The following is a 13,412-nucleotide window of genomic DNA, read 5'->3' on the forward strand; positions in this document are numbered from 1 at the left end:
TCCCCCCATTTTTTTTTAAGCCACATAGAACAAGGACATTATTCTAGTCCCATATCAAACATGGATTAGCTGGAATTTGCTCTTGGGCCCATCCCTGATTTCAAAGGGCTGAAAAGGTTTGGAAAATGCTTTCCTGTTTCACCTCAGCCGTTCTGCTGTTGCGGCTTCTTTTTTCCATTTGTAGTTATTTTATTTAGCAAGATTTATATACAGCTTAATCAAAAAGATCTCTCTAAGTGGTTGACCTAAAATGTTCATTTAAAGGAGCAATAAAACGTTGTTTTAAAAGAAACTTATAAGGATTTTAAAAAGATTGTAAAAGTATGTGTAGGCTTGCCTGAATAAAAACATCTCTAACAGGTGCTGAAAATTAGTATCAATAAGGCAGGGAGTTCTGGAGAATATGTACTGCCATACTAAAAGATCAATTTCTCATATTTGTGGAATAAACAATATCTCACACTGCTCTGACTCGTCCTGCATTTTTGTTTTAGCTCTTCTTCTTCTCCTCCTCCTCCTCAGTCAATGAGGACACATAACCTCATTGTCAGACCCAAATTTGCTGCGTTGTGAACTGGGTAATGTATTCCAATTGCCATTGTTATCTTTTTGTTTGGATTTCTGTACGCCAAGGGGTTGGGTGTGAAGCACTTTCCTCTCTCTCTCTCTCTTGCTCTCTCCTTTTTCGCTTGCTTGTTTGATTCCTTAATTTATGCACCTTTTCCAACACAGGTGCCACCACCGGCATCAGAACAACTTGGCAACTCTCCCAGGGCACCATCAATCCATCAAGAGGTTGTAATGAAATTGGACTCTAAAATGGTTTCTCACCACCTGCCTCGCATCCAGTGCCCAACCCCTTGCTGTTACCGCTGCCGTCATTCCTGAGGCAGTCGGTCAGGTTTGCAAAGCACTGTGGCCTTCCCGTTCTTGCAGTGTACCGTTTGAATTCAATCCCTTGAGGCAGCGGTTCCGAATCTTCACCCACTTGCAACCATTGCCTTGAAACAGTAGCTGAGCAAGGTGGGTGCGGTGGATGCGGGCTACTCTGGGTGCCTTCCCTGAGGGGGGTGAAATCACCCCAGGCGGCGCCCTCCTGGGATGCTCCCCGGCACTGGCGCACCCCCCAGGACACGCGCCTGCACCAGTGCACCCCCTGGGAAGCACACTACTGCCGGTGCACCCTGAGGGCAGCTAGACCCGCCCCCATGGCCCTCCGCCTCTGCCTTGAAAGAATCAATGCTCAACCAGGATTGTCTGAAGAACATAAAGCTTAAGAAGCTTTGGCTGCTGGATCAGGCCAAGGACCATCAAGTCCTCTTCTCAAAGTGGCCAACCAGCTGCCTGTGGGAAATTCACAAGCAGGATTTGAGCATAACGGCATTCTTCCCCCAATTGGGCTTCTAGCAGCTGATATTCAGAGGCATCCTGAAGGCAGTGGTGTAGCGTGAGTTGTCAGCACCCGGGGCAAGGCAAGTAATTTGCGCCCCCTAACCCGTGGATTTGCGCCCCCTAACCCGTGGATTTGCGCCCCCTAACCCATGGATTTGCCCTAACCCCAGATGTTGCGCCCGGTGCGGTCCGCCCCCCCTGCACCCCCCACGCTATGCCACTGCCTGAAGGTAGAGCATAGCCAAGAATTTGTCCAATAGGTGTTGATGATCATCACTACATCTTATGGGAGAAAATTCTATAGTTAACCGCATGAAGAAGAAGAAGAAGAGTTTGGATTTGATATCCCGCTTTATCACTACCCGAAGGAGTCTCAAAGTGGCTCACAATCTCCTTTCCCTTCCTCCCCCACAACAAACACTCTGTGAGGTGAGTGAGGCTGAGAGACTTCAGAGAAGTGTGACTGGCCCAAGGTCACCCAGCAGCTGCATGTGGAGGAGTGGGGAATCGAACCCGGTTCACCAGATTACGAGTCTACCGCTCTTAACCACTATACCACACTGGCTGTCCTTTCTTTTGTCTGTCCTGAACAGTCACCAGAGCTATACATTTAAAGTAATAAATGTCCTGGCTTTCTCCAAAGAATCTTGGCAACTGTTGTTTGCTAAGGGTGCTGAGAGCTGTTAAGAGACGCCTTTTCCCCAGAGTTCCCTAGGAAGAGACATTAAACTTGGATGATTCTGAGTTTTTAGAATTATGAGAGAGGAGGAAAACCTTCACTAGCCTGAACTCCTGCTGTACTGCTTAGACTACAGCAGGTTTTCACACACAGAGACAAGTTAACTTGGGATAATACCTCATGTGTCTGATGAGCAAGATCACAGTCAGTGAAATATCATACCATACTAAATTTGTTAGTCTTTAAGGTGTCCCAAGACTCTTTGTTGTGTTTGCTGCAAGAAGCTAAGATGGCTGCCCCTCTTGAAGATAGTCTGAAGTACCACAAATCTCTCACCTCACAGGGAAACAACTGACTGACCCATTTCTAGCTTCCCAGGAACTTCCTCCCCGTAAGGGGACTGCAGTGTGCAAAATAATGTGTGACAACAATTTCCTTTCAAACTCAAAAACTACAGAAGTGCAGTCAAATGCACTTCATTTTACTTGTGTATGCTTGCAACTTGGCAACACAGACATCTTTTAGGAGACACATCTCCTATACACCCAAAGAGAACCTTCTGGAACCTTCTTCCCAACCGCTATTTGGGCCACAATGCCAAACTTTATCTCTGAGTATTTCAGCAACAATTCTACAGTGCCGAATGAGACAATAAAATAAAATAAATACTTCAATTCCTGTATTGAGCTCTAGTTTATGTTTCCCCACAGATGGATTGGGGATAGGAGTGTTAACCTGGAGTTATCTGCACGTGCTAGGTAGTATGAATTTAGCATTGCTCTACCTGCATTTTATCGCTAAATTAAACACACGTTGAAGAAAATAATGTCATTGAAACCAACGGGGGAAATGGGGGCTTCTTCAATTCCAGCGGCCTGTCACATTCTCTTGGGTTTGCATTTTCTACCCCCAATGTTTGTATTCCTTATCCCGCCTGGAGATGCAGTTTTACAGACCAGCATATTGATTTTAAAACTTTAGAATACCTTCGACACCAGACGTAGAGCACCTCATTTGTCATGTGGATGTCGAAAGGGAGATTGCGGGCCTCATTTTATTCCTGATTAATTTGGCCTTGTGCTGCATTTCCTCCTGAACTCGTAATAGGAAGTTCGGTATCTCTATATTCACTGCATTGTTTGTTGTTTGGAAAAAGAGAGAGAGAAAGAGAAAAGAGAGAGAGAAAGAGTGAGGAGGAAAGACACAGAATCACACGGCATTATTTAAATAGTTGCAAGCCTGGGCTTTCTTTTACTTTCCCCCCACTCCAACCCCCCAATAATCGGTTATCTTGTATAAACAGTTTGAAATAAATAAATGCACACAGGAGGGGGGAAATAAAACAAGATAAGAATTCATCAGGTTCTGTTCAAAAGAACGACGCTAGCACGATGCTCTTCATAAACAAGACGACAAACTCAGCCTTGAGTTTTCTTTCTCTAATTTGCCTGGTAGTCTGAATCAATGGTGTTGCTTCTGCCCTATTTGCTCAAAGAAAGGATGGCAGATATATCAATCTTTTGTTTAAAATATTAGGATATTTTTAGGGATTGTGGGGAAGGGGGTGGGTGAGTCTGGGGTGGTTGTGTGGGGAGCGTGAGATACATAAAAAACAAAGCAAAATACATCGCACGGTTAAAAAGAGTTATTAAAAATAGGCATTCTGTCAAATGGAAAATTGCTCCTCTGAAGAATCTGACATACCATCCTCCCAAACTTTCCACCTTAAAAGCACTGCTCTAAAGGGGAAATGTAAGGGGAACTGTCCCCTAAGAAAAAGCTAATCAACTGCCCAGTCAGTCTTTCACACGATAGATTTGAATCTTTGAACAAGGCTACTCTTAAGTCCTCATAAACTGGACAAAGAAGGGTAAATCTTCAGACTCCTCATTCCCGCTGTGTAACCAGCCGTACAAATGTTAAATGGAGGGGGGGGGAGCTTTTACAGATCTGCAGTTCCAGTCTATGCATTCCGCTATAGTTGAAGGAGTTTTCTGCAAACCTGGACAGCATCTTAAAAAGCAGAGACATCACCTTGCCGACAAAGGTCCATATAGTTAAAGTTATGGTTTTCCCAGTAGTGATGTATGGAAGTGAGAGCTGGACCATAAAGAAGGCTGATCGCTGAAGAATTGATGCTTTTAAATTGTGGTGCTGGAGGAGACTCTTGAGAGTCCCATGGACTGCAAGAAGATCAAACCTCTCCATTCTGAAGGAAATCAGCCCTGAGTGCTCACTGGAAGGACAGATCCTGAAGCTGAGGCTCCAATACTTTGGCCACCTCATGAGAAGAGAAGACTCCCTGGCCAGCCAATCTCCTGGCTTTGGGAGTGTGGCCTGCCCTATTTAACACAGGTGTGGCCGGGGATCTCCCTCTTTTCCTGCCTACCAGCTGTTCCTGTTTCCCACTCTCCTGCCCTTTAAGGTTTTCCTTCCTTGACCTTACTATGGACCTTGGTTGGTCGCCGTTAAGGGGCCTGGTAGGATTTTTTTCCACTTGGCCAATTGGCACCAGCCACTTGGTTTTCGCCTACCTCGTAACAAATCGTCACAACTTTCTTGGTATTGGTGGTTAGGCATTGGTATTGGTATTGTTTTGTAGATGGAAGAGGAAAGGAAGCGCCATCACCTGCCCCGCATATTGAAGGGTAGTCCGATAAAGGATTCTGGGGGGCGTGGCCCTGTCTGAAGCCTATAGAGGTGAGGGCCTAATGCACGCCCCCAATTGGTGACCCCGGAGGAGTTCCTAGTTGATGTGCATCAGCAGGACTCCCCCTACCAGTGCTTAACCCTTCCCGGACGTCAAGCGGACAGGCTGAAGTCGGATATAGTCGGTTACGACCAATGCCTAAGCAATACCGCTCATCACCTGTAACCAATAAAGCTGTGGCCTTAATTAGCCCATTAACCTTTATAATTGTGTCGTGTGTCTTTGTTTCCATTGGGGGGGGGGCGGGAACTTGCCACGCAAATGCCGATTGAGTTACAGCCCCTTCCTACCTTGACAGCATCTGGTTGCTCATTCAGAATCACAGGCGGATTTCTGCCAGAGGATCTGGTGCCCTGTCCCTCCTCTCCCCCCACCTCAAGCACACAGACATCCAATGCCCAACTTGTGGCAGGGTGTAAGAAAGCAGTGTAAGACACATTGCAGAACAGTGTTGGTAAGTATGGAATGGGAAGCCCACGAGATAATTGCATTTTAAAAGAAGATACTCCCACATTCCACAGGATGGCAGACAATCTTCTTCTCTTTATTGCCGCCCAAGCAGAATGTGTATACTGCTTTCGATTGCTGCGTTCAATGCAGCCAGATAAGCGAACTCCTGTATTCTTCACGGAGTGATTTCAGAATAATGTTCTCCAGGGACATGGCCATTTACAAATGTGATGACAGTCCATTTCCTATTGTAAAAGAAAAAGAAATCAAGTGACAAGGCAAAGTTTCTCTGAATGATAAAATAATGGTTTTAAAAAAAAACTTTCAAAAAGAAAGACTTGTTAATTCAACAATGGCTCCCGATGCTTACATTATTGTTATTAGTCTTATCCATCTAACCGGCGAAAGAAATGTAAACAATGTGTTGGAGTTTTCTCCTGCTCTCCCATTTTTCTTTTTCGAATATCTAAAGGCTTACATAGATTTGGTTGGCCCAAAGTGATCCTGGGATGTAGAGAGGGATGTTACATTTGAAAAGCAAGAGTACAAACCAATCACCCAGAAGTCCTATTGAATGAACCCATCGATCTGCAGTAAGATCCCCCAGCCTGGAAACCTACCAATGTCGTTGGGCTCTAACTGCATTCTTCCTGGCCATTGGTCATGGTGCAAAAGCTCCAGAGGGCACCAGGTTTGGCTGATATGGAGGTAAGGGTGGCAAAGTGATTTTGAGGCAAGTGAACCAGGTAATCCCCTACTTGTACTTGTACAGTCATACCTCAGGTTACAGACGCTTCAGGTTGCGGTTTTTTTGGGTTACGGACGCGCCGAAACCCGGAAGTACCAGAACGGGTTACTTCCAGGTTTTGGCAGTCACACATGCGCAGAAGTGCTAAATTGCGCTGAGGGAACACGCTGAGGGAGCCGGCGTTTGTCTGCATACAGCTTCCGGGTCATGTGGCCAGCATGATTAAGCCGCTTCTGGTGAAACCAGAGCAGCGCACGGAAACACCGTTTACCTTCCCGCCGGAGCGGTACCTATTTATCTACTTGCACTTTTTGGTGTGCTTTTGAACTGCTAGGTTGGCAGGAGCTGGGACCGAACAACGGGAGCTCACCCTGTCGTGGGGATTCGAACCGCTGACCTTCTGATCGGCAAGCCCTAGGCTCTGTGGTTTAGACCACAGCGCCATCCGCATCCCAAGTACATATCTAGAGCATGCTAAATAGGCAATAGAGCAACTGTAGAAGTAGGAGATAATCTCCAATTCAAGTGTTGCCCACGAATTGAATGCAATTGCTGGCCTTGGCCAAATGGTTGTCTATCTGACTTGGCCCCAGTCCCCTGGGGCATCCAGACAGTCATACTGACCTACTCCACAAATGTTTGGCTTCACATGGAAGGGCAGTTTCAAACAAAGATGTGCTCTCCCAAGCCCACATTCCCAGCATTTTTGCATCCCTGTCTCAGCAACATCTAAGCTCACTTGGTCACATCTGCAGAATGCAAGATGGCAGGATCCCCAAGGACGTGCTCTATGGGGAACTGGCTTCTTGCACCTGGCCCGTTGGCAGGCCAACTCTGTGTTACAAAGGTGCCTGCGAACGAGAAATGAAGGCTGGCAGAATCAGCCTTGCCTTCTGGGAAACCCTTGTAGAAGACCACAGGTGAGACAGATAGGTGACCAGAGGAGGAAACCCTTGTAGAAGACCACAGGTGAGACAGAAAGGTGACCAGAGGAGGAAACCCTTGTAGAAGACCACAGGTGAGACAGACAGGTGACCAGAGGAGGAAACCCTTGTAGAAGACCACAGGTGAGACATACAGGTGACCAAAGGAGGAAACCCTTGTAGAAGACCACAGGTAAGACAGACAGGTGACCAGAGGAGGAAACCCTTGTAGAAGAGCACAGGTAAGACAGACAGGTGACCAGAGGAGGAGTGGCCGCTGGAAGGAGCACAGAGAGAAGAAACGCCCTGGTGCATCTGCTGCAACACAACCGGACACCTTCATCTGCCCCAGCTGTGACAAAACATGTCTCTCCTGTGTTGGTCTCTACAGCCTCAGCAGGCGTTGTAACTCCCCAGCGCTTTGACCTCACCCCCAAAGGCTCACTCCTCCATTGGATGCCAACAACTTCACAGAGCTGCTGTAAGGCTTACATAAGAGAAATGCTTCACACACATAGGGAGCTGTGTTCTAGCACATTGGGCGATTTGTCAATCTACACGCGTGGTGTTCCAGTATGTGATTATCTGTACACATTACTTTGCTGGAGAAACACATTGCATAACTTGCTGCTTTCACTGCACAGTGATCCCTCTTGCTGTTCTGGCTTCTGAGATTCAGAATCTTTTCCCCCTTGTTTTCCTCCTCCAAAAACTAGGTACGTCTTGTGGTCTGGTGTGTTTTATAGAGCGAAAAATACGGTATGTCAACCCTGTGTGTGGCAGTTGTGAAAAAAGGATTAATTCGTGCTAGGGATCATTGTGAAAGGATTTGAAAATAACATTGCCAATATCTTAGGCCATTACACAAATCTATGGCGCAACCACATTTGGAATACTGTGTACCATTCTGATTGTTTCTCTATCCCCACCCCCCAAAATTGGTCCTCTTTGATCTATGAAGGTATTTTCAATCTAAAAGGATTTTGCTACCGTTTGTGAAATCTCTTGATGATCATATTGGAAGGAGGAGAATTGCCTTGTGCTGCCCGTCCACTTGTTTCAAGCCCCACGCCTTCAATAAAACCCCACTTCTTCCTATATAGCTTGGCTTCCTGCCCCACAAATCACACTGTTACGCGGATCATTCAAAAAATATAGATGGCGGAAAATCTCCAAGCATCCTCCGATACGATTTGCAAACTGACAGATCACTCTCCCTTTCACCTCTAAATCTGCCCAGTTTTTTTGTTTTTTTATATAAATACCCTCTTGTTATAAATCTCAGAGTTTTAGCAGGATTCGCTTTGTCCATTTATCAAAAACACGGAGCTAAATGGTTTCAATGGGGGAAAGAGCAGACTGCCTCTTTTTATTTTCTTCCTCCCCCTCCCCACCCCCTGTAGAAATGTGATCTCCGAACTCCACAAATCAAAATTCTTATCTCATGTTGATGCCAGCACATAAAGCACAAGCCCTGCGGTAGATGAATGTCTACCAGCAGAAAGCATTATTAGTCTCTTTAGCTTGCTGGCTTCTGCTGACCTACTTTTAACTTGCTCGCAATAATGTACCGTACCCGAGTAATATTGACAGCCCATCTGCTGTGATGAATTAATAATATCACTACTTTTCCTCCTTCCCCCTCCCACCTTTGCATCACAAAGTGCTGAGATAGTTAATTCGAATAGACCTGGGTTTTACTTGAAACATGGAGAGAATGTTCAGATTATTCCTTTAAAAAAAAAAATGCATCAGAACCGATCTATTAAATCCACTTTCCTGCTACCCATGACACTGGCTAGGCTTGTGGTTGGGTATCCTACAAGGCACAAAGACTCTTCCTTCCTCTGATCATCATAGCATTCGGAACCCTTCCGTTCAGTCCACTAGAGTGGAATATGGGAAAGGCTGGGTCACAATGGACCAATGACTGTTGATGGGTCAGAACCCATTGTTTACCGTTAGAAGAAAAACAGATTTGTACTAGGGCAAACAGAATGTCTGGAGAGGGAAAATTTGAGGGATGTAGAGGGGTGATTCGGGGCTCAGACACACTTGTGTTGGGTTTGTGGTTTCTTCCATTTGTCCCGAGACTTCTGCGTGATAACCGCCTCATATAACCAACACGCTTCAGTCTAATTCATGCATGAAGGGGTTAATGCCATAGAGTAAGCTGGCCTGCCAGGCTTAGTTAGGTCACTCTCCCTCACCTTGGGAGGGATTAGGTAATCAACCCTTTATTCCCCAGCGTATCTGAGAAGGTCAATGCATGAAGAGCTTTTGAGCTAGTTGCTTGCAGCTCAGACCGCATGCCTCTTACAAGCCTTTCTTGTGTTCCTATACCCCTGATTTAGGGACTTTCACCACTGAAACTAAGCAAAGTTTTATTGCCCATGTTTTCTGAATGTTGTATGGAAAACATTGCACAAACAATAAAACTTAGCTTCGTTAAAATGCTGAAGGTCCCTAAATTATTGGTATGGTAACACAAGAAAGGCTTGTAAGAGTCATGTGGTCAGAGATGCAGCACACACTGAGCTTCTCGGCTAGCCGCTTATATGAGTCTGGTAATCCCATGGGTCTGAGAAGCATTTCTTTAATCCTGCCACATTCCCTGGGAAAAACTGTGGTTTACCATTGAATAGGAACAAACATCAACCAGACTGGGAAGGAAGCACACTGGAAAGCTTGGATGTCTCCTCCTGTGGTGACAAGGACCCAAGCAGCTGCATTTAACCCTTTAATGAAGTGCAGGAGAGCTGATCAGAGATCTCCAGCCATCAGATCTAGTTTTCATTTCCTTTTGCTACTAAGGAGTGGCAACAGCACCTCTCACTTTTCAGAGTTCCCCGGGAAAGAGGGCTTGATTGCTAAACCACTCTGGGAATTGTAGCTCTGGGGGTGGGGGAACAGGCAAACAACTCTCAGCACCCTTAACAAACCACAGCTCCCCAGAATCTTTTGGGGGTAAGGCATGGTTGTTGAAAGTGGTAACATAACCATTCAAATGTGGCCTTAGCTAAACCAGATTTCAGGAAAAACAAAACATAGGACTGACCTACTGGCCAGTCAAGGAAAGGATCCATTCATCCCTCTTTGCAGCAAGGCCAGGCCAAAGGGAATCAATGGAGGATTCAGTCATGATGCAGCCTGGAAGGAAAATACTGTGGCTTCTTCTTCCACTCCAGAGTCTTCAGAAACTCATCAAAATGGACCCCATTAGGCAAGATCTCATTCCAGCTTTAGCCAAGCCTGGTAGAAGGGCCCTTCAAAGACAACTGTTCATAAAACTTTGTAAACTGCTTCGAAGCCTTTTTTGCATTAAGCCATACTGTATATTTCCTGCCAACCTAGCAGTTCGAAAGCACATCAAGTGCAAGTAGATAAATAGGTACCTCTCTGGCAGGAAGGTAAACGGCGTTTCCGTGCTCTGCTCTGGTTCGCCAGAAGTGGCTTAGTCATGCTGGCCACATGACCCGGAAGCTGTACGCCGGCTCCCTCGGCCAATAAAGCGAGATGAGCGCTGCAACCCCAGAGTCGGTCACGACTGGACCTAATGGTCAGGGGTCCCTTTACCTTATACTGTATATTAATTCACAATTTATTTAATAATATCAACAAAAACAGCAACACAGTCTCTTGGATGTGGAATATCCAGATGGCCACTTGCACGCTGCCCTCGCCTTTTTAAAAATCGGGTATGTTTTGACCCTGTGTACAAGGCCACGTGACGGATTGCCTCATAGACCCTTGAGATCAGACTCCGTGACCCACTTTTCTTGAGCGTTCTTGAAGATGGGAGGATAGTTCAGCTTCTTGCCTCCTACAGACATACGCCATACCATCCAGGTGCTTGCTACAGCCACCTACTCTGTGGTATTTGTTTAATTACATTCCCCATTTGCCAGAGGGTGGTGTAAGGTAGTTTTAAAAGTGTCTCATTCCGTATTCTGCAGGGGTTTTTTAATTAACACGGGTTGAAGCATCTACCCACATCTAAAGCCGGGAAAAGAACATCTATTTCTCAGGGTTACCTCACGAGTTCTGCTCCCATGACCATTAAGGATGGATTTCCTCTCCACACAGTTTGTTTACGCAATAATAATGACTCAAAGGCATGTGAGAGCAGCACTGTGTTGTGGTCAACAGACTGACCTGCAAACTTAGGTGTCCCAGAGAAACTCCCTGCTCAGACCAGGACATCTTCCAACCTCCTCAACCCTTGTCTGTCGCTGTGGTTGTTCTTCCTGTGTGTTCCCACAGGAGATACTGAGGCACTCCATTCTTCAGGACCATACATCTGCCCAGACCCTTCATGAGTTCTTCCAGTTCAACCATCTTGCTTGATCAGATCCAGGATACTTGCTTACTGGAAGGTTGTGTTCAGACATAACAACTTATATGAGGTATAAAATCATGCACGATGGAGAGAAAGTGAAACATGACTTATTCATGCAGTACAGTGGTACCTTGGTTCTCAAATGCCTTGGTACTCAAACAACTTGGAACCCAAACACTGCAAACTCAGAAGTAAGTGTTCTGGTTTTAGCGAACCTTTTTCGGATGCCGAATGTGCTCCATTTTGAGGGTTACACTTCCGATTTGAGCGCCACATTTCCGTTTTGAGTGCCACAATTCTGTTTTGAGTGATACACTGAGGTCTGTCTGTTTTTGCTCTTTATTTTGCGTTTTTGTGGCTCTTTTTGTTTTGTTTTTGTGATTGTGTGGAACCCAGTTCAGCTACCGATTGATTGTTTGTGTGACTGCAGTACATGGTTTATTGCTTTCATTTTATGGATCAATGGTCTCGTTAGATAGTAAGATTCATGTTAAATTGCTGTTTTAGGGGTTGTTTTTGAAAGCCTGGAACGGATTAATCCGTTTTGCATTGCTTTCTATGGGAAAGTGCACCTTGGTTTTGGAACGCTTTTGGTTTTGGAACGGACTTCTGGAACGGATTAAGTTTGAGAACCAAGGTACCACTGTACATAGTTAAACTATGGAACTCTTCCCCACAAGATGCAGTGATGGCCACCAACTTGGATGGCTTTAAAAGGAGGTTAGACAGATGCTTGGAGGGTAAGACTAACACTGTCTACCAGCATCACTGGCTATGTGGTACCTCTACTGTCAGAAGCTGTATGCCTTTGAATGCCAGGGTCAGCTTACCATCAGCCTGGCAGGGAGCAGTGATTGAGGTTCAGCACGACTGTGGCCAAGCCAGGGTGGTCTTCTGCTCCCTGCATGGCCGGAGGATGATGTCATACCCTCCTCCACCAACCACACAGGTTGCTGGAGCTTTTCCGTGGGGAAGATGAGGGTGTGGCTTGGGTAGTGGACCAAAGGGAAAACTTTCCCTCTCCGTTCAGCTCTCTGGCTATAAAGCCAGCCATGCCCAGGACTTTGTGTCCCAGTCAGTGTTGGATTCCCCCCTCCCCTGCCCCCCCCCATACTGCATGTTATGTGGTAAACTTGCTATGGAAATATTTGGTCACTTTATGTGGGGCCAGGAACAAATTCTCCTTCAGACAAATTGCCTACCTCACAGCAATTGTCACAACTTGTTGGCAGCTAAGGTGTTGGGTTGGATCCTTAGTCAAGACGGATGGGTGGGAAATTGGGGCACCTCCAAGAAATTGGGGCACCTCCTTAAAGGGGCAAGGGAGAGATGCTTCTGTCCTGAGGCCCAGATGGGGGCTGATGGGCCACAGCACGCACACACACACAAAATGGCAATCTTGCAGGGATTTCCCAATTTGAGGTACATCAAAGGGTGATCATTAACCCAGGATTGACCCTGCCAAATAATCAACCAGCAGATGGGCTGGATGATTCAGTACAGTATACACACCCAATTCCTACACCCAAACCTACTCCCATCTGTAATCAATAAAGTTATGGCCTGTTTAACCCCAATGTGTTTGTCCTGTAGTTTTTCGCATCTTCCATGCCTTAGCCTCCACTGGCTGTGGGCTCACTGGGCCTGAGCCTTCAATTCCTGGGAATCAAGAGTGGGGAGAATACTGTTGTAGTCAGATCCTGCTTAAGCGTTTCCCAGAGCTATCTGGCTGATCACTATGAGAACAGCATGCTTGACTAGGTGGACTTCGGTCCTTATCCAGCAGGCCCTTCTTGTGTAGATACAGTGGTACCTTGGTTCTTGAACCTAATCTGTCCCAGAAGTCCGTATGACTTCTGAAACTTTCAAAAACTAAGGCGCGGCTTCCGATTGGCGCAGGTGTCCCGGAAACAATAGTCGACAGCCACATCGGATGTTTGGCTTCCAAAAAAAGTTCGAAAACCGGAACACTTCTGGATTTTTGGTGTTCAGGAGCTGAAATGTTCGAGTACCAAGGTGTTTGAGAACCAAGGTTCCACTGTATATGGTTCTGGGTAGCCCTAAGAGTATTATGGGATTCCAAGTACCTTGCATCTTACCTTTTTCACACATTTTGGCTACTAGCGTAGAGCGCATTGCAGATATTGTGGCACTATTCACACAGCAAGATC

General features: G+C 46.1%; 1 long non-coding RNA gene across 2 annotated transcripts in view; it reads right to left on the bottom strand.

The window, feature by feature from the left end:
* Positions 1-1,189: 1,189 nt before the first annotated feature.
* The window catches only part of LOC310743160, a 35,091-nt gene continuing 22,868 nt past the window's right edge, over positions 1,190-13,412 (bottom strand). The window contains exons 1-4 of one of the 2 annotated variants that reach the window (XR_014538836.1): positions 9,961-10,206; positions 5,072-5,476; positions 3,058-3,192; positions 1,190-1,344 (exon numbers count right to left, since the gene is read on the bottom strand). This is a non-coding gene — a long non-coding RNA (uncharacterized lncRNA). Of the gene's footprint in view, positions 1,345-3,057; positions 3,193-5,071; positions 5,477-9,960; positions 10,207-13,412 lie in introns of those variants that run through there. The other variant, XR_014538835.1, reaches the window with a different exon arrangement.

Source organism: Podarcis filfolensis, assembly GCF_964270895.1.
Source record: "Podarcis filfolensis genome assembly, chromosome: 10".
Lineage (NCBI taxonomy): Eukaryota > Metazoa > Chordata > Lepidosauria > Squamata > Lacertidae > Podarcis > Podarcis filfolensis.